The 21829-nt window shown below is 42.3% G+C and overlaps 1 protein-coding gene across 4 annotated transcripts in view; it reads left to right on the forward strand.

Annotated features, from left to right (window-relative positions):
* Window positions 1-21829, forward strand: part of RBMS2 (RNA binding motif single stranded interacting protein 2) — a 1165202-nt gene that overhangs the window by 705095 nt on the left and 438278 nt on the right. The window lies entirely within an intron of this gene.

The raw sequence follows: 21829 nt of genomic DNA on the forward strand, positions 1-21829 counted from the left end.
TGCTGCACCTTAAGTATCTCTGATGCGTCATGTTGGGCTATCAGTCTGGAGGTGTGTGCATCCTTTATGAATATGGAAACACCACCGCCTTTGGAGCTTTGGTCCAAGTTCTGGGGCCAGAAGGTATGGAATAAGTTATAGCTTGGTAGTGCAGGGGTCCTATCTGCTGCCTTGAACCAGGTCTCTGTTACAGCACAAATGTTGATGTTCTCCATTTTAAGGAGTGCTTCGAGCAAGTGCATTTTGAGATTTAGACTTCTAGAGTTGAGCAGCATGACCCTCAGATTGCATTGGTTTGCAGCTGTTACGGTGGTAATTTGGTCTTCAACTTACTGCCTGGACGATATGATCTTAATTCTTTTTAGGCACCTGTTTTCTGAGGGCATGTAGCAGATACTAATGGAGGCAAGAAAGCCTGCTACTAGAAAATCATAGGTTAGCAAGTGAAAAATGTTTTCTAGTTGGTGCCAACAAAATAACCATTCAGGGCTAGTTGTTCTCTGGTTTGACAATATTTGTGTGAGTTGCTATCCTATGATGATTCTTATTCCTCTATCAATGTTTATTTATCAGCCATTTCAGCACGTCTTCCCATGGATCCTCTTCTTTCAAGGCAGTTGCATGTCAAAATGTTCTTGACTGGGGTTTTGCGTAAGAGGCCTCCAAGTAAACCAGTGGCCCCTCCTCAATTCTTAATTTTTTTATTAGAGACACTAACACTTGATCCATTTAAACCAAACTAATCTGGCTGACTTGAGGTTCTCAACGTGGAAAACAGATTTAATGATTGCTTTGACCTCTACAAGAAGGGTTTCTGAGTTTCACGCTCTTATGGTGCATCTCATTTTCCACAAGGGCAGGGTTTCTTTGAGAACTAATTCTTCTTTTATGCCTAAAGTGGTACTCAAGTTTATTTTAAGTCAGACTGTCCATCTCCTCATTTTCCTTCCCGAACCTAAAAATGAGAGAGAGAGAAAGGATACTCCATACCTTGGATGTTCATAGACAACTCAGGTACAGTCTTGACAGAATTAAATCTTTCAAATCATTGGATCAATTGTTAATTTCTTGTACAGGTAAGAAGTGGGAACAACCAGTGTCAAAACAGACTACTTCCTAGTGGTTGCTTAAACTATTAACTTTTGTTATATTCACTATGACAAATTTATTCCAGGAAGAGACAGGGCCCACTCTACAAGGACCTTGGCTTCTTCTATGGCTTTTTGGAAAGGGTTGGATTTAGAAGTATTCTAGAAGCTGCTATAGTCTGGATTCCTTCTCTAGGTGTAGATCAACCTTTGCTAGGACCATTCTCCAGAAGCATCTAAACCCTTCTCTTTCCACCTCCCGATTATAGTTAGTTGTGGTAATCTAACCGTATAGCTAAGGCTACTGCAACAATGATCAATATGAAGAACATAGTACAGTTGCATAAGTTAAACTTACTATAACAGTAGATGTTTGAATGGTCATTCCTGCTGTAGCCACTCCCTCCCTCCATCACCCTTGCTTTTTGGTGTGTTTTTATGCCAGGGTATGGACTTTTATGTTCTGTTATTCCTGGCCATCTCCTTTTAGTGCTTTCCATCTCTCTGCCAGCAGGAAAGCTCTGAAGGGCGTAGCTCAGCTTGAGCTGCTTGACAGTCTGGATGCATGGAATGTGCCCTGAAGCTTTGAAGCTGACCAGCTGTCATATCCTTGACAGGATATAACCCATATAGCTAAGGCTACTGCAGCAGGGATCATTCGAACATCTACTTTTATGGTAGGTTTACTTACACAACTGTACTTTGTGTATTGTTTATCATTTTGGCCAAAATGTAGTCCAAAGGCACACATAACAGTAACATATTTTGTAATACAAGACTCAACAACATGATGAAGAACTAAGTTACCGTCAAGAATTGAAAAGTCAATTAAAATATTAATTGGCCTACCAGAGAGAAAAATGACAGGTTGCGTTCATCAGAAAAGTAGCCATGGTTGCAGGTGAAATGTCAGTACTGTCCAGAGGTTGGCAGGACAGATGAACAGTTTGCTTTATATTTTATATTTGAAATAGTCACACGTGTTGAGGGTGTGATAAGTAATATTTACATTTTTTCTTAAGGAAGACAAGATTTTACTTTTCTGATGTTAAGTGAAAGGTGGTTCCAGACTGTAGCTTCAGTTTTTGGTGACTTCTGAAATGACAGAAATCATTTTGAGTTACATAAGTGTAGTGACATCCTGATCAGTAGATTGTGGAGGTTGTAGTATGTGTGTGTGTGTTACAGTTAATAATTTCTTGGCTAATGGGGGATACTTCCAGGTATTGTAACTTAAAGGTAAGAGCGTAGAGCAATAATTTTGCCTGAGCAGGGACACAAAGGTATTTCATCTGCTTGAAGGACAGTCAGTATAGTATGAGTTACATAGGGGAGATAGATCAGCATACTGTTATATCATTAGGGCCTACGTACTAGTTAGCCTGTTTCACTGTCGTTTAAACAAACTGCAACCTCCACAAATATAACCTGTTCTTCAGGGGACAACCTTCCTCAGTGATAATTTAATTAGAGCTCGTGCCCATCCTTTTTTTGTTTGCTACGTCACCAGGGCAGCATGTATGGAATACATGTAAACATAATCTGATATAGTGTTGTAGGTTGTTGGATAAGATCATTTTTCAGAGTGCTGTAGTTTACATACATTAAGAACAGTGTGCATTTATTTGAGTAGTATTATATGAAATCAAGTTAAATACAGAATGGTTCAATGAATGTGTGTGTATGAGTGCAACTCTGTAGTAAGTCTCAGTTATTTCAGGTGTGCAAGATGCTAGACCTGATTTTTCACTGTATATTTTTTTTCCTGTTTGGAGGCCCAAAGTATTGGTTTGGTATCTAGGGTAGAGGCATTGCATTTTCTAATTTAAGGGAAGCATGTGCTTCCAAAGTCTGTGAACTGAAGTGAATATATACCACTCACTCTAATCTAACTGCAAGTTTTTTTTCCCATCTAGATTCTGGAAAGAAGAAACCCTGTTTATTATTATTTCCCATTTGGATGGTATTGCTATCAGACACTTAATTAACTTAAATAACATTTGCACTTTTTTATGTGTGTATGTGGGGGGGGGGGGATTAATCGAATATGCATCAATACAGAGAGCCACTTGATAGAAGTAGAGGTCAATAACAGCTGTTTAGCTGTATTGGAGGCTCCTGTGTGGACATTTGCAGGTCTCTATACCATCTTTCTGTTTCTTAAAGAAGGAGTCCTATTCCAGGAGTTATTACCGTGGAAATGTGCTCCTTTCAGTAAAACTTGTAAAACAAGGCTGTATTAGCTACCTTGTTATCATCATCTCTGGAAGTATATGCCATGGTGGTATGGCAGTAGCATTGTTACCTCACAGCAAGAGTTTCTCCCGTTCGATTCTCGGTTTGGCTTGGGAGTGCCTTCTGTGTGGAGTCTGTATGTCCTCCCCACGGTTGGGTAGCATTCGAAAGACATGCATGCGTAAATGGGCGTGCCTTCGTTGAAGGTTGGGCATCGAGTTGGCACCTTGGCATTTCATAAAAAAAAAATCTACTGCCAATCATTAGCGGACTGGAGTTCCGCTGTGGCAACCCCTTACCGGGAAAAAGCCGAAAGACAAACAACAACATTATCATCATCTCTGAGAACTCAAAAGCAGATTAGACTAGACTCACTGTACAGTATCAGTGAGAGTTTTTGTGACTAAGGTTACTGGACATCCCTAAAAAAGAGTTGCAAACAGTCAAAAAATTAAATACCATCCACAGAAGTTAAATACAGCACGCAGTTCCAAATATATATTATGGAGTATAATCCAACAATATAAAGGTATCAAATGAATCAAAAACGATACAGACGCAGACTTCTGCAAACAGTCCAAGTTTTAATAGCGCTTTCACCATCCAGGCTTCATCAGACAATAAACAGTCATCTAAACTAACAAATTAAATAGTATCTCAAAGATATCCATTGGATAAAACATTCCTGATGTCACATAGAACCTAATTCACAAACTATTCACAAGTTAAAACCTGCGCATCCCATATTAAAAACAAACCATAAATCATATGAAACAAATGTAATAAAAGGTTATATAATGGGGTATATATGATAAAATAATAAAAATACATGTACCTAAAAGTATGTACACATATAAAATTGCAATAATACATTCTTATAAAAACACTAACTACAAACCATCATGGCCAGTATCAGAGTGTCTTGCCTTAACAGCCAACCTTCTACTTCGGAGAACTGGTTTGAGCGGTACCTTGTCATTAAGCCCAGGCGCCTTGTCAGCCCTGAGTCTGATGATCCATTTCAACTCACATTCCTCCGTATATGTCCCAGTGTCACCACCTCATGGATTAATTTTAATGGACTATGTAACAGAGAAATTGAATATATGTGCAGGGCCAGAAATTCTATTATGTTTGGCTAAAGCTTTAGACGCAGAGCCCACACATGTGTGATATACGTGCTTCCTTACACGCTCACGTAGTTTCCTATTAGTCTTTCCTACATAGAACGCATTGCAAGAGACACATCTAGCAAGACGCACTAAATTCTCACTCTGACAATTGGTAAAAGTATGAAATGTAAATTTTTCATTAGTGTTAGGGTGTACAAAAACGTCCCTTGTATCAATGAATCCACATTGACCACAAGAATTACATGGTTTAGTGTTAACTTGTGCATCTAAAAAGTCTGTGTTAGTGGGACCAAGGGGTCTCTGGCACAGAATCTGCTTCAAATTCCTCTCATTTTTAAAAAAAGAAGCTAGGTTTAGGGCCAACAATCCCACTTATATGTTCATCCAAAAGAAGTATATTCCAATGTTTCTCTATAGTATTCCTAATGTTAGGAGTATCTGATGTAAAAAACATAGGCATCCTCAAGGTGCCACTCCGTCTATTCTGGGACATAATGTCCACCACTGTATCTCTATCCGAAAAATACAGTTTTGCCCTTGACAATCTTAGCAAGTCAACCTCAGTCATGGTACGATCTATTTCATTACTATTATAATGACGGTTCATAAGTTTTTCTTTCAAATTAGTTAATTCCTGTTGATATCCCTCTTTACTTGGATCGAGTCTTGAAGCCCTCATAATCTGGCCTTTAACCACATTACCAAAGACAAAATTTGGATGCATACTACTGCGATGTAATAGAGTATTGCGGTGGCATGCCTTCCTATGTATAGTTGTGTTAAGTAGGCCATTGCCAAGTCTCTCAACATGAACATCTAAAAAAGAAATGCTATATCTTGATGAACTAACAGTAAAACTAAGAAAACCAGTTAAGGAATTAATAACGGTGACAAAATCCATTAGTTCAGATTCATCCCCTCTCCAAATCAGAAAGAGGTCATCGACAAATCGTCTGTAGAAGCCGAATGACCGCTTAAAAATATCCAAAGGAAATAACATTTCTTCCTCCCAGCTGGCCATCACTATGTTGGCATAGCTATTGGCACATGACGTGCCCATAGCCACGCCATCATTCTGAATATACATGTTGCCATCAAACATGAAAATACTGTTATATAAAACAGTCTCCAAAAATAAGGTTAATAAATCAATATGCTTACTGTCCAAATTGGAGTGCCTGGACAAATAACTATGAGTTTTGATCACTCCAATATCATTGGGTATCACCGTGAAAAGACTTTTAGCATCTAGAGTAACCAAAATAAATGGTTCTTCAGCACCCACATCTCTCATATAATCGTATAGGTCCAACAGGAAATGCTTAGTGTCTCTCAAAATGACAGTATTGTCATTGACCACAGGTCTTAAAAAATACTCCAAATAAAGAGAAAACGGTTCTGTAACCTAAAAAAGAATTAAATAATTAGACCATTACTTTATTTATTAAAGATATTATAAAACATGGTGTTTCTACACTCATCAAACGTTTAAGGCTGAAATATAGCCGAGACAATCCTTTTAAACCATTACTACATATAATCAATCATCTTAATTAACTGCATGCTGTTTGATTATTTTTCTGCTGTGATATATGGAATTAGTAGCCACCCTGTGGATGCAGTATCTCATTATTTGTGAGAAGAGTATTTCATGCACGCAGATTAGCTTTCCTGTATACAAAATGCAAAGTGCTGTATAACTTCTCCACAGCCTTTGTGCTTGGCAACAAGTTTAATTTTAATACTTCATGTCCTTTACTGAAAATCTGCCAGCTCCTTCTAACTGCATAATGATCCCAAGCAGTGTAGATATGTATTAATGTGTGCTAGAAAGAAAATGGGATTATTTCATTCTAAGTAATGATTGGATACCCTGCACTCTAAAGTAGATAATTAAAGTACTATGGAACCCCAAAGAAAAACAAGCTTGCATCTTAAAATCCCAGTGCCACATATTCAGTTTTTTCATCCAGCCTTGATGTCATCGTGTTTCACTGCTGCAGTCATTACACTTGGGTTATCCTGCCATCAGGCGGTCCCGCAGTCAGCCAGAATTCCAAAGTCTTGGTCCGGCGTCGGCTGCTGTCGCCTCTTCCCTGACGACGCCATTTTCTTCAGTTTTTCTTTCCCCAGATGTCAGGTGCCCCCAAATAGGTAGGCAATACATATTGCTAATAAAACATACAAGAATGTAAAATCAAAATCTTCAGTAACCAGCAAATACACCACACAGGTAGTATAGTGTAGAAAGGTATAGATATGACCCAGGTAAGAAAGAGGGGATGGCGGGTGGGTAACTAGGACTGCAGCAGTGAAGACACTCGAACATCTACATTTATGGTAGGTACAAAACTGTACTATGTTCATCGTGTTTCACTGCTGCAGTCATTACACTTGGATTGAATCTCAGGGTGGCTGGTTCTATAGAAGGTTTGGTGTGGCTATGAGGCCCTGCAGGACTGCAGTGGCAAAGCCAGCTCTGGATCTAGAATAAAGAGGCAAGTGGTAATGCTTGGTAAAGGATGGCAGGATAACCCAAGTGTAATGACTGCAGCAGTGAAGACACTCGAACATCTACATTTATGGTAGGTACAAAACTGTACTTTCTTCACTCAGTAATCACAATTTTTTAAAAAAATAAACAAGAATGGAAAAGTGCAGGCAAAAGGCAGCTAACATTTTCCCAGTCTTCTGCTAATAACTTTCCACTCCAGTTCTGCATTTTTTAAGCAGATTTTAGTGAGTGCATCAGCAGTTACCAATACCAGCTGCTGTAAGATAGACAGACACATTGACTTCACGTGGTTTTAATATTGTGTGTGTGCAGTTGTGCAGGCATACATCCATGGAATGGATCATAGTGGCTTACTCTGTTTGTCTCTGACAAAAATGACCCTAAAATACGTTATTGTAGTTGCCTCTGACAAAAATGACCCAAAATAAATTACTGTAGTTGTTTATTTCTCCATTTGTTTGATCACATTCAGGCATCTGAGGTGTACTCAGTCAGTAAATGGCAACATCTGTGTGTGTGTGTGCGTCTGTGTTATTCTGAGTAAATGTGAGTGTTCATCTGCATCTGTATGTTTGCAAGTTTCTGTATCTGTGTGTGTGCGTGCGTGTGTATGTGTGAAAAACTGTGTATGTGCCTTTGCATCTGTTTGTGTATATGTCTGTGAGTATCTGTGCATAGACCCTTTGAAATACCTGAATAACTTCTACATTTTCGATGTAGGCTACATCCTCCAACAGCAGCAGTTACATGCCTTGTACCAATATTGAAGCATTAGGCAGAAAAACTTAAAAAATGTGTGTGTGTGTGTGTGTGTGTGTGTGTGTGTGTGTGTGTGTGTGTGTGTGTGTGATTTACACGCACACAAACACACTAATAGGCTTCCAATCTGACCACATTACCTAAACATCTATTTCTCAAATTGCCGATTCTCTGCTTTTGTACTCCTCCAACATTTCAGTTCATCAGGACCGAATTCTACGGTGTGTACTATACTTTGTTCTGAGCATTTACGTTCTTGTTTTGTAACAAAAACATGACTAAGGGCAAAATTGTATTGAGAGGGGAAGGGGATTTTTTGTCATGTTTGATACATTAACAAAAAAAAAAAAAAGGAAATACAATAATCGCTTTGTACTGTGATTTACATCACCCTGGCGCTGTGTCTGAATATGATAATTTATGATCAGTGCACTACCCTGGCTAAAAAAAAAATAAGCAAAAAGAAAACAACTTAGCAGAGGGCCCATTTTCCAAACGTAATAATGCCCTCCCCGAGCAGCGGGCCTCAAGACTTCTGGATAGTCTGCTACTGACCCGTAATTCCCACCCTAAAGGACAGTGTTGCTTGCTTACATCCTAATTACATCATATATCAATACACCTTGCTTGGACTATATTTGACTGTAAATGTCTGGTAAAAGGCAGAGCAGGAAGCGCATAGGTTGACAGAAAAACTAATATCAAGATAGAAATGTCAGGATCACATTTAGGTTCATAGGTTTATACTAGGCTATCTGCCCTAAGGCATTTATAAGCCTAGCCCAAAGTTATGTGGCTTACGCCACCCCTTATGTTAGAAATAATGAGCCCATTAGTTTGTTGTGCCTCTGTCCAGCAGTGACACAGAGATGATTCCCGGGGTAAACCTACGATCTCCCATCCGCCAGTCAAGATTTCTCTTGAACAGAGCCAGCGAGGTGCTCTGCCTCACATGGACCGGGATTTTATTCCACAGCATGGGGAGTCTCTGGGTGATAAATCTATCCCTCCAGCACGTCCTATTTATATCCGTGCTAAGGTTTAAGTCACTTGCTCTAGTGGTTCTGGTGGATTTGGATTTTTTGAGGTGGAGCATGTCCATTAATTCCGGGTTGGTCATGGCCTTGTATGTCAGGCACAGGTCACCTCTGAGCAGGCGGTATGCAACTGAATAGAGTTGGAGTTTCTTCAGTCTGGCAGTATATGACAGGTTTTGGAGTCCCTTTATCCTTTTGGTGAGGAACTTTTGGGGTCTCTCCAATTGCTGCAGGTGTCGGGTGAGATACATCCCGAATGGGGCATTGTACTCTATCATTGGTCTGATAAGTGAAGAGTACAGGGGAACAATGACCTCACTTGATCTGGATGTGAATCCCTTCATGATCAGATGGGCAATGTAGAAGGTCTTTCGAACCACTTTAGCAATGTGAGTGTCAAACGAGAGGCCACTGTCAACCTGGGTACCCAGGTCCCTGATAACCTCTTCTGTGCTTAGTGGGTTGCCACCTATATGGTAGCTTGGGGTTACCTTGTTTTTCCCGAAGGGTATGACTATACACTTTTTTGCGTTTAACTTCAGGCCATGGCTCTGGCACCAGCTATCAGTTTCCGTGAGACCCCTCTGAAGGATGTCTGTGTCCGATGTACTATCCACTATGGCACCCAGCTTGCAGTCATCCGCAAACTTTATCAGCCATAGTCCTCCTATGTTTGCCTGTACTTCTGAGAAGTAGATGCCGAACAATAGGGGCCAAGGACTGAGCCCTGTGGGACACCACTTGTAACCGGCTTGGAGTCTGACATGGCTCCAGCAACTCTAACCCTGTGGGTTCTGTCCTTTAGCCAGTTTGCAACCCATCTTGTGACATATGGGTTTACATTTAAGCTGGTAAGTTTCTCTATGATACCCGAGTGGGGTATTGTGTTGAAAGCTTTTGCAAGGTCAAGGTAGGCTGTATGGACTGCCTTTCCCTCATCAATGGCCTTGGTAACTGTTTCGAAGAAGTCGACCAAGTTCAAAAGGCAAGATATGCCCTTGACAAAGCCAAACTGGGTTGGGTCCAAGGTCTGCAAGTCCCCTATGTCCTTGTTTATGAGTTCCATTATGATCCTCTCCATAGCTTTGCAGACCAGGCTTGTTAAGCTTATGGGGCGGTAATTACCAGGGTCCATAGAGGCACCGCATTTGTGGAGTGGGACCACAGTTGCCGTACGCCACTCCTTGGGCACATATCCTGTGGTAAGGCTAAGATTAAACAGCTGCCTTATGTGCGGGTTTAGTTCTTCATTGAGTTCGTGTAGCACACAGCCGGGGACACCATCCGGTCCCATTGATGCTGTGTTTTAGCTTTAGAGAGAGCAGCTTTCACCTGCGCATTTGAGATGTCTGGGAGGCTACACTCTGTTGGGATAGTTATCTCTCCTTTTGGGGGAGAGGGGTGAAGTTTGCGCTGAACCTGTCTGCCAGTATGTTGGCAATGTCTGTGGGTTCAGTGATTTTTGTATCATTTTGGACTAATTCTGAGCATATCTGGGAGTTTCCACCCAGGTTTCTGACATAGCTGAAGAAGGCCTTATGATTGTCTTTTGAATCTATGGCAATTTTTTTCTCAAAGTTGGCCTTGGATGATTTTATGAGGAATCATAGTTTCTTGCTAGTACTGATCAAAGATGCCTTCCCTTTTTGGGATTTTGCTCTATCATGTAATAGCTTTCTCCTCTTATTGTAAAGTTTGTTTATGGCTGGGGTTCACCAGACTGGATGTTTGCCCTTGGTGGAAAGAGTCTTGGTTTTATTTGGGATTGCCTGATCCATGCAGTCCTGAAGGTGTTCATAGAAGGCATTTGTAAGGGCTTCCGCAGCTTGGGTTGTGGTTTCCATTGGCTCGGGGGCCTTGAAGGATACCACACCTGTCTTGAGTAGTGTGAAGTTTGCTTTAGAGAAGTTCTTCACTGTGGTCTTTTTTGTTTGGGGTGGGGGCGGGATGTGGATTTCTAGTGAGATTAGTTTATGATCTGATCTCACCAAAGAGGGATATACTTCCAGCATGGAGCATTTTGTCCCCATGTTTGTGACGATGAGATCTAGTATATTTTCTCCTCTTGTGGGGACGGTGACTAGTTGTTCCGTGGCATTTGAATTTATGAACTCCAGGAACCTTTGGGCTAGAAAGTTGGGGCTTGAGTAATGTTCCCAGTCTATATTCGGGTAGTTGAAGTCACCCAATATGATGGTGTTTGGTGATACATTTATACCCTCCAGTGTCTTCAGGAAGGCTGTGTGGGTTTCCTGAGTTTGAGAGGGTGGCCTGTTGCATGCTACAAATTGTAGAGCAGTTTTGCCTATGGTTAATTGCACCTGGATGGTTTCCGATGCCTCATGCGTAGCCACCAACCTGGAGGTGTGGGTATCATTGATGAATATGGATACACCCCCTCCTTTTGTGGTATGGTCCGGGTTTTGGGGCGGGCATGATATGAGGTAAAACCTGATAGTGCCGGGGTGCTCTCAGGAGCCTTGAACCAGGTTTCAGTCACAGCACAGACATCGATGTTCTCCATACTGAGAAGGGCCTCGAGTGTGTGCATTTTGAGATTTAGACTTCTGGCATTGAGCAGCATTACCCTTAGTTTCTTCCCGTTTTTGTTTTCTAGGGTGGTAGGTTTAGAATTTGAGCCTTGCCTAAAAAAGGCACTATGGGGGTGGCAAGAGCCTTAGCCAATATCCGGAATCCCAGGGGTGACAGGTGCAAGCTGTCCCTTGCGAAGCAGCGTGGCTTGTCAAGCATGTCATCCCAAGCAGACAGACACTGGATCCCCTTTGAATGACACCAGAAATTAAGCCAATTGTTAAAGCTGATCATCTTGTCACTATATTGTGGCATCATTCCTGGTGAAGGAAGGAAGGATACTGCTCAGGGTCAGGGTCATACCTGCCTGGGCTACATAATCAGAGAGCTCCTCTATGTCTCTTTTCATGTAGTCCAGGGAGGTACATCTCAGGTCGTTCACACCAGCATGGACAATGACTGTGTCATACTTGTACTTGCCGTGGAGTGACCGGAGTGCTTGTGTTATGTGGCGGATTCTAGTGCCCGATAGGCAGCTTACTGTGACCTTCTCCTTGTTCAGCCTGGTGAGTGGGACGTCAGTGTGTCTGACTATGGAGTCACCTATGACAAGTATGTTTGGTGTTGTATTTGGCCTTAAGGGCAGTGACTGCTTTGCACACTGATTTTGTTTTTTATGTGTTGTTTGTGTGGTGTCTTGAGTTTGCAGTTGCTTGGGTGTCTGCTTTGGAGGCCTTTGCTGTTTAGGTAAATTTTTACTCAGAGCATCCGAGTATGTCTTAGTGTGTTTATGTGTTTGATTCAGTGATGTGGTTTTATCAGAATAAAACTATGTGCAGCATTTTCACTGTTTTATATGTAGTGAGAATTCAATCATAATGGTCATGGTACTTAAATTACTGTTGTGATGTATTTTGTTGTACTTTTCACTTTGTTACATACAAGTTGTGTGTTACATGTTGAAGTTTGTTTAAACTTGTTTGCACTGAAGCACTGATTATTGCCTACTGGAAAAGTGATTTTCCTGCTTTTTGCTTATTCTCACTGGTGTGACTGAGTGGGGTTAATACATTTATGTAAGGGATGACGGGCAAATCCTCTCTCATATGGGGAGGCTTGCAAAAAAAAAAAAAAGTTAATTTTGGTATTTGTGGTTTTCATTTATCAGGTTTTGTTGCTTGTGATCTGGATTATACTAAAATTAACTGACAAATCCAGCACAACACACCTTGTATGGGGATGGCCATCAACAGATTAGCTGTTTTAATCAGCTCTTTTGATGGCTACAGAGTTCATTGTCTCTATAGGGTTCCCAGAGGGTTTAATCTGTCATTATGCCAGTCCTTCTCAGGGGAAAATGAAAAAAGGAACACGTTTCTTGCTGTACATTTTTTATTTCTGGCAATAAGATAGGAGTCAGTTGAGTTCTGAGAGAGAAAAGAAAAGGCCAGGGACTCAGATGTTTCAGATGTTAAGCTTTGCCTTTTCTTGATTAAGAGAAGAGAACTGGTTAATGATAGTTAAATTAAGGGGGAAAAAAAGCTGTGAACACTGGCATGTTGAAGCATGCCACCATTATGACACAGAATAATGGTGAAGTCCCTTGAAGCTCGACAGCAGCATAAAAAGGTTTGTCTCTCTATGAATGCAGCTCCATGGTGGCCTGTCTGCAGTCTCTAATCTACACAAGAACTGAAGCAGTAGGACGCACTGGGGAAAGGCAAGAGTAACCTTTGTCTGTAACTGGCATGTATTCCCTCTTTCTGAAAGGATTTTAACTTTAGTCACGTATGGGGTTAGGGTGGGGGATGGCTTTTAAGAGTGTCTTTGTTCTATGTCTGGCTGGAGGCTTGTGCCAGTATGTTGATTCAACAGGTGGTCTGGTTATCTACAGGCTGGAGTGGCTTTGTGAGACTGACATTCTCAAAATTCCAGACATTTTTCAACAAGCAATGCTTAGGAGCAAAGGAAGCAGGAGCCTTGCAGGCAGAAATTGAGACAGCGTACACCATATAGGGACTTGATTAGCCTATTTTGTATTACATTTGATGGAGAACCTGCATGAAAGGTAAGATGGAGTGAGAAGGCTGTCCAAGTGTTGTAATGTCATTGATTATTTATTTACTTAGCCTTTGGTAAGTAGGGAAATACAGTTTACATGCAGATGCATGTTTTGAGAGACTACCTAGGAGCTCTGAAAACTTGATAAAAGTCACGGTTTGTAAGTGAAGGATAGTGGAATCAAATGTAGGGCTGCAAGATTTGCCACACTTATTTGTAGTTCACTGCTTTGACCCCCTAGGCTTTGCTTTATTGCTACATATAGTGGTTATTTAAGTGAACCGTATTAGTGATACAGGATCAAGCTGTCAAAAAAGAAATATGCCAAAAAATGGTTGGAAAATGCTTTTATGACTTACTGAAGTTGATTTGGTGCGTGTTCCTTTTGTGTAACTTTTGTCTTCCGCTTCCACCATCATTCATATGTCTCCCCTGAATCCTTGCCTGGTGTACCCTCCTTGTTTGTTCTGCATCATTTTTTTTTTAATGTGCTGTTCTGCGTGTATGTAACGTTTTTATTTTTATTTAGCCTTTGTTGACAGGGTTGGTTCCACTAGTCTAGTGACCTCTTTTTAGGGGATACCCAAGTATTTGTACTAGAAAGGGATATTTAGCCAGGGCATCAAGGACACTTCCTCTACTCATTTCAATAGGTGCTGTGGGATCTTCTACATCCATCTGAACTACCACCAACTCAGCCAAAGGAACTTCAGTTTAATGTCTCATCAAAAGGATGGCACATTCAGGAGTGCAGCACCCCCTTATGCTGCACTACAGTGTTAACATTTTGAAATGAATCTAACTATCTGATGTGGGAATAGAACTCACAACCTTTTGATCTCCCATCACCGAGTCTGCTACTTGAGCACTACTGACACCAATTCTTTTCAGCTAAGGATTACAGAGTGGTGCATGCAGAATACATGCCTTCTTTGTTAAATACCTTGCTTACTTTCCTGTAACATCCTAACTTTGTTCGTTTGTCTATTTCACAAGGATGAATTAAACACTTCACTGATCTGTTTATTAATGAACCTAGAGAAGTTGGCCACCTTGGGAAATTACATCATTGATAAAACATCCCTAAGAGCCGACACGGTAGTCAGAGATTTGGGAACACATGTGGATAATAACCTGGCCTTTGACCAGCCCATGGACAAGGTAGTAAGGAAATCATTCCATGTCACTCAGCTTATAAGTAAGGACATGGCATCTAGGTCCATAAGTGTCATTGTGTCACTTTATTTGGCTCTCATGAGACCCAGCATCCCTTCGGCATGTAGCTGACCAAACGAATGCAACAACCGGAATGTCAACAAAGATGGTTTCTTACCAAAAGAATCCAGGTAAACACATTTTCCTATAGTCTGTTACAGACTACCGAGAGGTGATCTGTCTGGCATACAAGGTGTCCTTGGGTCCTGCTCTGATGGGCCTTTTGCACATCCACAAAATGAACAGTATTAGAACTACTAGATCTAAGGATTTAAATTTTTGCTTGTGACATAAACAGGACATGTTGGAGAGACAGATATGTATTTCAGAGGATCCCTGTTCTCTGGAATAGGCTCCTCATCCATGTGAAGCAGAGATGGCCTTCCCTAACTCTATTCAAATGTAACCTAGGATGAGGAATCGGTAATTCACCCTGGGTCTGGCCATAATGTCTCTGATGGACAGAGGCAGTTAAGTAAATCATGCCCAAACTAATGCACTCCCTCTTTGTAATCCATAGTAATGTCCAAACTAACATACCTCTCTCTCAATGTAAACTCCCAAGATGCAACAGCTAGAGAGACACATTTGGGTCGAGTGTCTTAGGCTTATAAAGGCCCTAGAGGTTTTTAGCAAAGTATGCACCTACAAATTTCAATTTTACTGAGACGTGAGCTATACCCTGACAATTTTCTGTGCCCCCTGGAGCCCCACATCTGCAAGATATATCAGACTGGCATTTTCTTGGCCAGCCCAGCGGTATAGAGGGATAAAGCTGCAACTATGACCTAGGCTTGATTAGTGTCTGGAAAGCACAGAAGAGTCAGACAAGGGAGGATAGGAGTGAGGGATTGTCAGCTGGCCCATTCTGGGGCAAGTAGCTGTGCTCTAGTGAGCTATTTCACCACATGCAAGTGAAGGCTTGCAAGTGACAAAGACGCAGCCAGTTATTAAGCTGGTTTTGGCAGGCATCATCTGCATGTGGGTGGAAACAACTTACATCTGGCGGGATATAATAGGCTGTCATAATGATGCATTGCCTGCATCAGCCACAAAGGTGTAGAGTTGCACCTAAATTAGAAACATGTTCATTGTTCACATCACTATATGCAAGCATGAGCACAGTTCATCTTCATGGCTGCCTGGTTGATGACCCATCCCCCCAAGCTGGGCTGTCACCTTTGCATTGGAGACTCCTCAAGTAAGTAGGAGCAGGACACCATGGTTGGAGGGTAAGTTGGAGCAGGACACCATGGTTGGAGGGTAAGTAGGAATAGGACACCATGGTTGGAGGGTAAGTAGGAGCAGGACACCATGGTTGGAGGGTAAGTTGGAGCAGGACACCATGGTTGGAGGGTAAGTAGGAGCAGGACACCATGGTTGGAGGGTAAGTTGGAGCAGGACACCATGGTTGGAGGGTAAGTCGGAGCAGGACACCATGGTTGGAGGGTAAGTCGGAGCAGGACACCATGGTTGGAGGGGTAAGTCAGAGCAGGACACCATGGTTGGAGGGTAGGTAGGAATATGACACCATGGTTGGAGGGTAAGTAGGAATATGACACCATGGTTGGAGGGTAAGTCGGAGCAGGACACAGTGGTTGGAGGGTAAGTCGGAGCAGGACACCGTGGTTGGAGGGTAAGTCGGAGCAGGACACCATGGTTGGAGGGTAAGTCGGAGCAGGACACCATGGTTGGAGGGTAAGTCGGAGCAGGACACCATGGTTGGAGGGTAAGTCGGAGCAGGACACCATGGTTGGAGGGTAAGTAGGAGCAGGACACCATGGTTGGAGGGTAAGTCGGAGCAGGACACCATGGTTGGAGGGTAAGTCGGAGCAGGACACCATGGTTGGAGGGTAAGTAGGAGCAGGACACCATGGTTGGAGGGTAAGTAGGAATAGGACACCATGGTTGGAGGGTAAGTAGGAGCAGGACACCATGGTTGGAGGGTAAGTTGGAGCAGGACACCATGGTTGGAGGGTAAGTAGGAGCAGGACACCATGGTTGGAGGGTAAGTCGGAGCAGGACACCATGGTTGGAGGAGGTTGAAGCTCAGCAGGCACAGAAACAAAAAGCATGTATTAAAAATATTTCATTAGGTTGCAGTATAAAGGAGTTCGGCATGCTTTGGGTGCTACTTGAATGCAGTACTGAGCAAGTTCATTTGTTGCATGTTCCTTTCATTAATTTTTTTCTGTCTCTATCTGGTTCCTGTTGAAATAGAAAAAAAACTTTACAGTTTTTGATGATAAAAAGTAAGAGCATTTTTTATCTAGTGTTTTGGGTTATGTAGAGTTCCCCACTGAACCCGGGAAGAAAACATGAGTTTAATTTACTTTTGGCTAGAGTCGTAAATAGTATATTGCTAAATTTTGTGTTTTTGTTTTATGGTGCAGCAGTCTATGGCTCCTAGTCACAACTGTTTAGCCTCCCAATATCTGAATTCTCCTTTTGCAAGGAAAAATATAAACATCCACCTAACATTTTGTGTTCTTTATTTGTGAAATTTGCAAACCACAATTGAAGTTTGTCTGCATATTCTATATCCCCATGCCTCTTTCTTTCTTTATAGTCTTGCATCCTTTACTTGATGACTCACTTTAATCTGCAACTATATTATCTGTGTTGGTTTTTGTTCTAGGGACTGAATACAAAACTCATAATGTGCAAGAAATCCATTGTTTGGAACTCTAGTTTATCTGCTGACACTAGAATTGTCACCATTTATTCAAGCAAAAAAAAACAGAAAAAAAAAACATAGTCCAGTACATACGCTCCACACCTCTTAGCCTTGCCCATTTGTCACATGTCTTTTAGTGCCCGTTACTGTAAGTTCCAGGAGTCGCGCAGCCACTTACAGAATGCCAAAATCATCAAGCACACTAGATCAAAACTTTCACACTGATGAACACTTTTACATCTCAGCTAGAAACTGAGGCCTAAACAAAGTTATATGTTTGAAGTCAGCAATGTTGCTCTGAGTGATAAAGCCTTTACCACAGCCCAGATGACCCAAGAGTCCACCAGGGAGTGTACATGTAAGTATCTGACAGCAGCTTTTCTGTGCTAGTTAGGTAAAGAGACATACTGACCCCCTGCACTGCTGACACCTTGTGAAGGCTGGTGAAGCAGCAGGTAGCACTGTCAGCCGAGGTGCGTGTGCCCATCTCACTAAACATGCTTTCAATAGTAGCTGTGATTAGACCCATTTATGGGAACATGCACAGGTCCCTAGGGAGGCATTGCTGAATTCCACATGCATCACAATAACAAGTAATAGGGCCAGCTATAGTAAAAATCCTAATGGCTGTCAGCCTGGTCATTTTAAACTGATGTGCAGGTGGACATGGAGATGACACAAAAAAAAGTTCCAAGTCTGAACAAAAGCAGCTTCATGAGCGATGTTAAAACTTGAGTCTCAAGAGCACAAAGTAATGCTGATGTTCACGTATTATAAATGAAACCACTACTTTTGCCACATACAGTGAAATAGACCAGGAAATCACAATGCTGCCATTGCAAGCGAAAGGAGACAAGGTCACAGATGATGTTTGACTATTTAATATAATCATATGAGGGCACAACACAGTGTGTAAATTATGGAAACTTGGCTATTAAGACATTTTACATCACCATGTCAGAGGCACATCTGAGTGATACAGAGACACAGGTGCTATACATCAAATACATTATAACAGACCTACAGCCATTATAGTGATTTGGTCCCAGGTGTCATCTATAAACCAGAAGCAGTCTGCTTGTGTGTAATCAGACGCTGCATAATCCCTCTCAACACTGCATAAAAGATGAACATTTTATTGTATAATTTGTTGACTGTGATATTCACAATAGGCTAGTAGCCTCTTTTCAGGGGACACCCAATTTGGCCAGGGCATCAGGGAACTTCCCCTACTTTTTTCACTAGGTGCCGTGGGATCTTTTACATCCGTCTGAGCTAACACCAACTCAGGCAGATGGAGCCTGAGTTTAGCACCTCATTTGAAGGACAATACACTCAGGAATGCAGCACCCCCTTATGCTGCACTGAAGTGCCAACGATTCATCTCCCTGGTGTGGGAATAGAACCCACAACTTTTTACACCAGAGGTGAGCATGCTACCTGTTGTATCACTGACATGAACTTCACGCTGGCAGGTTCAGTGCCTGCCATTTCTAGCATCTTTAACAACAAAAAAATAAACCAACTACCCAATAAAGAATTACTGTGCCTTTAAGCTTTCAGTACTGTATTTTTTGTTATTTTTGTGGAGTTACCTCACTACTAAAAGCTGCCTGGATTTGTACCTTTGTTGGCAAATTTCTAGGAAGTTGGTCAATGGTTCTATTGTGCACAACCATTGTTCACGGAATTACAGATGTTCTTCGTCTTCCATTGCTGCAGTCCTGACTATTGGGTATAGTCCGCGTCCCAGTCGGCCCGAATACCAGAGTATAAGGCTGACGTCGGTCAGGGCGCATTAGACTGACGTCAGTACGTCAGGGTACTAATGCGCATGACCGACGTCATATCCTCAGTCTTTTTTGCCGCATGGTCCGATGCAGAAGCAGTTTTGCGAGTGCAGGTTGGCGTACTGAAATATTTCCGAAACCGGAGTTTCAGACCGAAACAGAGTTGGCTAAGTACCCCGTTGGGGAACATTTTGGTTTTCTTGCCTCAGTATTTTACCGGATGTCAGAAAAAGTGAATAACTGTATTTCTTGTGGGAAACAGATACCTCATAGGGATTATCATACCTTGTGTATACCTTGTTTAGGGCCTGAGCACGGCGTTGTTGGTTGCCGCTCTTGTGCTAGGTTTAACAAACGCACTATTAAGAGGAGGTTAGACTGTGCCAGGTTAGTGTTTGGGAAGCGTTGCAATTACAAAATGCCGTCGGATGCTCCGACGCCCGCTTCCTCAAGAAGCGCAAGGATAAAACAGTGAAGCCTAGGGTTGAGGAACCGGCAGTCCCGGACGTCGGTTCTTTGGAAACTCAGTGGAGCCGGAGGTTTTGCCAGGAGTTTCCATGGAGTCCCAGGCAGAAACTATACTCTTACAGGATGTGCCTTCTCAGGAGGTAGGCCAGGCTGAGGGGCTTCTCAGGTGACTGTTCTTCCCTCTCTTCCCAAGGTAGTTAGGGCCTCTCCTTCTGTTGCCAAAACTTCTATGAGAGGTAGGCCTACTTCAGCTTCAGTGGGGGCTTCTCCTACCATTTCAGGTTCTGTACCTAAGAAACATATGCTTAAGATGGCAGAAGATTTGATTACTATGATTAGGGTTCTATGCCCCGCCTGATAAGAGGCCTAGGGTGGAATCTGAGTTTGAGAGTTTTGAACAGTGTTCTGAGGCTTCAGAATCTTCTGTGGAAGATTTACAGGAGTATCCTACCTATTCTGATTCTGATGTGGATGATTCCACTCCTACAGCGTCTCCACCTGAGGATTTCTCATTTTCAGAGACTTTGCATTCCATGAGGGAGCACTTTAAATGGGAAGGCCAGGATTACTCTGACTCCAGGAAAAGGCTTAGGGAGTTCTTGTTTTACCCCAGCATAGGCCTTTAGCTATTCCTCCTGTGTTGAATGTGGTGGAAGATGTTTTTGCAGAGGCTTCCTTGAACCCTGACTCTTTGCCTCCTGCTCCTGTTAAGCCTGATAGGTATTATAGGGTGCCCGAAGCTCATAAATATTTGTTTAAGAGTCCTAGGGCGGACCCAGAAACTATTTCCCAGGGGCCTAAGGGTGTAAAAGCTTCTGTGGTTAAAAATCCTGTCCCCACTGATAAAGAGGCGAGGGCTTTGGATAGGTGGGGAAAGAAAGTGTACACTTCTTCCACTCTAGCCATGAGAGCTTTGAATTGTCAGTTTCACATGTTAAAATATCAGAATTACCTTCTTTCACAATTGAAATCTAAGGTGGATGCTTTGGCGGAAGGTATTGAGTGTAAAGAGTTGCTGGATTTGGTTCATGTGTCCGAACAAGTGGGTAAGCATTCTTTGCAATGTGGTTTTGATGCTGTACAGGCCTCCTCGAGGGTGGCTGCTACCAGCTCTGTTCTTCGCAGGCATGCCTGGTTGAAGGATCAGAATTTAGCTGAGCATGTTAAGACAAGGATTTTGGATGCTCCTTTACAGTCTGATGTGTTGTTTGGTTCGCCTGTGGAAGCTGTTTTAAAGAAAATGGAGGACAAAGCTAAGTCTATGCAAACTGTTAAAGATTTTTGCAGGTGCAGCCACCGAAGTTTAGTAGAAATTGGCCTGCTAAGGGGTGGACATATCCTGCTTATGATTCTCAGTCTAGGGGTAGGTCTAGGCGTGGTAGGGGCAGGGCTCAAAGTTCTTTTAGGCCTAGAACAGGAGTTCACCTGCTCAGACTTCTGGTGAGGGCAGGGGTCAGTCCTTTCGTAAACAGACCCAATGACCTGTTTCTTCAGCTGCCAGCAGATTCTCGTCTGGCAGCTCCTTTGGGGGGAAGACTGTCTCTTTTCAAAGAAAATTGGGATTTAATTACTCAAGACAAATGGGTGTTGGATATCATTCACCACGGTTACAGATTTTATTTCCATACAATGCCCCCTTTCAAAGGCATGCCAGACGTTCCTCCTCTACAAAGAAAAGAGGCTCACAAGCAAGTTTTACAGTTACTTCACATAGGGGCCATTCAGCCAGTCCCTGTGTCAGAGAGGGGCCTAGGATTTTATTCTCGCCTGTTCCTTGTACCAAAGAAGGGGAACACGTGGAGACCAATTTTGGATTTATCTCTCCTCAACACGTTTTGGACATTCCCAAGTTCAAGATGGTGGGGTTACAACAGCTTTTACCTCTGCTGGGCAAAGATCACTGGATGGTAACTTTAGATCTCAAGGAAGCTTACCTTCATGTGCCTATAAGGCTAAGTTGCAGAAAGTATCTGCGGTTTCGAGCTGGAAATTCTCATTATCAGTTCTCTGCATTGCCCTTTGGCTTATCTACTGCCCAGAGTATTCACAAAGGTTCTGGCTCCAGTGATAGCTTACTTCAGGCTTCAAGGAATTCAAATCTATCCTTACTTGGACGACTGCCTGATTCTGGCTCAAGAAAAGGAAGACCTTCTACAGCATCTGGAATATGTTATAGCAGTGCTAAGATGCCTAGGGTATTCTGTGAGCGAAATAAAGTCCAGTCTAGTACCCTCTCAAGACATGTGCTTTCTGGGTGTAAGACTGAATACAGCAGCCCAGATGGCCTTTTTAACCCCGGACAAACAAAAGAGTCTGTCA

Source organism: Protopterus annectens, chromosome 9.part0, assembly GCF_019279795.1.
Source record: "Protopterus annectens isolate FY-2018-M chromosome 9.part0, PAN1.0, whole genome shotgun sequence".
Lineage (NCBI taxonomy): Eukaryota > Metazoa > Chordata > Ceratodontiformes > Protopteridae > Protopterus > Protopterus annectens.